Below are 3,300 nucleotides of genomic sequence, written 5' to 3'. Positions count from 1 at the left end.
ACCATGCCCACACATGGTCAATGTAGATAGCTTACAAAGCTTGGAAATCAGGGTTGATTCAGTAGGGAGATCCCCAAGTATGTAAAACCATTATGGTAAAAGGATATGGTCTCTTTAAGAGTGTACTGTTTGGCAGTATTATGTGGACAGTATATTGCAGTGTTATCTTGGCACGGTATGGAGACAATACTATATTGGCACTAATATAGGTATTATGTTGGCTGTATATTGCAGTATTATATCTGCACAGTATGGGGGTATTATGTTGGCTGTATATTGCAGTATTATATTTACATTGTATGGTGGTATGTGGTTTGTATATTGCATTAGTATATTGGCACCATATATTATGTGATGTAATCTGTATATTGCAGTATTATATTTACACTATACAGAGGTATTATATGGGCTGTATGTTACAATACTGTATTCATACTGTGTAGACATTATGTGGGCTGTATATTTCAGTATTATATTAACACTTTATGAAGGTATTGAGCGACATATTGCATTATTATCTTATCACAATATGGAGGAACTATTTAAGCTGTATATTACAGTGCTATACCTACACTGTATGTAGGTATTATGTGGGCTGTACATTTCAGTATTTTATTTACACGGTATCGTGGTATTCTGTTGGCTGTATATTGCAGTAGTATATTTACACTGTATGGTGGTATTCTGTTGGCTGTATATTGCAGTAGTATATTTACACTGTATGGTGGTATTCTGTTGTCTGTATATTGCAGTAGTATATTTACACTGTATGGTGGTATTCTGTTGCCTGTATATTGCAGTAGTGTATTTACACTGTATGTAGGTATTATGTGGGCTGTATATTGCAGTAGTATATTTACACTGTATGGTGGTATTCTGTTGTCTGTATATTGCAGTAGTATATTTACAATGTATGCAGGTATTATATGGGCTGTATATTGCAGTAGTATATTTACACTGTATGGTGGTATTCTTTTGTCTGTATATTGCAGTAGTATATTTACAATGTATGCAGGTATTATATGGGCTGTATATTGCAGTAGTATATTTACACTGTATGGTGGTATTTTGATGGATGTATATTGCAGTAGTATATTTACAATGTATGCAGGTATTACATGGGCTGTATATTGCAGTAGTATATTTACACTGTATGGTGGTATTTTGATGGATGTATATTGCAGTAGTATATTTACTCTGTATGGTGGTATTCTGTTGGCTGTATATTGCAGTAGTTTATTTACAATGTATGCAGGTATTATGTGGGCTGTATATTGCAGTAGTATATTTACACTGTATGGTGGTATTCTGTTGCCTGCATATTGCAGTAGTATATTTACACTGTATGGTGGTATTCTGTTGTCTGTATATTGCAGTAGTATATTTACACTGTATGGTGGTATTCTGTTGCCTGTATATTGCAGTAGTATATTTACAATGTATGTAGGTATTATGTGGGCTGTATATTGCAGTAGTATATTTACACTGTATGGTGGTATTCTTTTGTCTGTATATTGCAGTAGTATATTTACAATGTATGCAGGTATTATATGGGCTGTATATTGCAGTAGTATATTTACACTGTATGGTGGTATTTTGATGGATGTATATTGCAGTAGTATATTTACTCTGTATGGTGGTATTCTGTTGGCTGTATATTGCAGTAGTATATTTACACTGTATGTAGGTATTATGTGGGCTGTATATTGCAGTAGTATATTTACACTCTATGGTGGTATTTTGTTGGCTGTATATTGCAGTAGTATATTTACACTGTTTGGTGGTATTCTGTCGTCTGTATATTGCAGTAGTATATTTACACTGTATAGTGGTATTTTGATGGATGTATATAGCAGTAGTATATTTACACTGTATGGTGGTATTTTGATGGATGTATATTGCAGTAGTATATTTACAATGTATGCAGGTATTACATGGGCTGTATATTGCAGTAGTATATTTACACTGTATGGTGGTATTTTGATGGATGTATATTGCAGTAGTTTATTTACAATGTATGCAGGTATTATGTGGGCTGTATATTGCAGTAGTATATTTACACTGTATGGTGGTATTCTGTTGCCTGTATATTGCAGTAGTATATTTCCACTGTATGGTGGTATTCTGTTGTCTGTATATTGCAGTATTATATTTACACTGTATGGTGGTATTCTGTTGCCTGTATATTGCAGTAGTATATTTACAATGTATGGTGGTATTCTGTCGTCTGTATATTGCAGTAGTATATTTACACTGTATGTAGGTATTATGTGGGCTGTATATTGCAGTAGTATATTTACACTGTATGATGGTATTCTGTTGTCTGTATATTGCAGTAGTATATTTACAATGTATGCAGGTATTATATGGGCTGTATATTGCAGTAGTATATTTACACTGTATGGTGGTATTTTGATGGATGTATATTGCAGTAGTATATATACACTGAATGGTGGTATTTTGTTGGCTGTATATTGCAGTAGTATATTTACAATGTATGCAGGTATTACATGGGCTGTATATTGCAGTAGTATATTTACACTGTATGGTGGTATTTTGATGGATGTATATTGCAGTAGTATATTTACACTGTATGGTGGTATTTTGTTGGCTGTATATTGCAGTATATTTACAATGTATGCAGGTATTACATGGGCTGTATATTGCAGTAGTATATTTACACTGTATGGTGGTATTTTGATGGATGTATATTGCAGTAGTATATTTACACTGTATGGTGGTATTCTGTTGGCTGTATATTGCAGTAGTTTATTTACAATGTATGCGGGTATTATGTGGGCTGTATATTGCAGTAGTATATTTACACTCTATGGTGGTATTTTGTTGGCTGTATATTGCAGTAGTATATTTACACTGTTTGGTGGTATTCTGTCGTCTATATATTGCAGTAGTATATTTACACTGTATAGTGGTATTTTGATGGATGTATATAGCAGTAGTATATTTACACTGTATGGTGGTATTTTGATGGATGTATATTGCAGTAGTATATTTACAATGTATGCAGGTATTACATGGGCTGTATATTGCAGTAGTATATTTACACTGTATGGTGGTATTTTGATGGATGTATATTGCAGTAGTATATTTACTCTGTATGGTGGTATTCTGTTGGCTGTATATTGCAGTAGTTTATTTACAATGTATGCAGGTATTATGTGGGCTGTATATTGCAGTAGTATATTTACACTGTATGGTGGTATTCTGTTGCCTGTATATTGCAGTAGTATATTTACACTGTATGGTGGTATTCTGTTGTCTGTATATTGCAGTAGTATA

The sequence above is a fragment of the Hyla sarda genome, chromosome 13 (genome assembly GCF_029499605.1).
Source record: "Hyla sarda isolate aHylSar1 chromosome 13, aHylSar1.hap1, whole genome shotgun sequence".
Lineage (NCBI taxonomy): Eukaryota > Metazoa > Chordata > Amphibia > Anura > Hylidae > Hyla > Hyla sarda.
Note: the sequence above shows the minus strand (reverse complement) of the source record.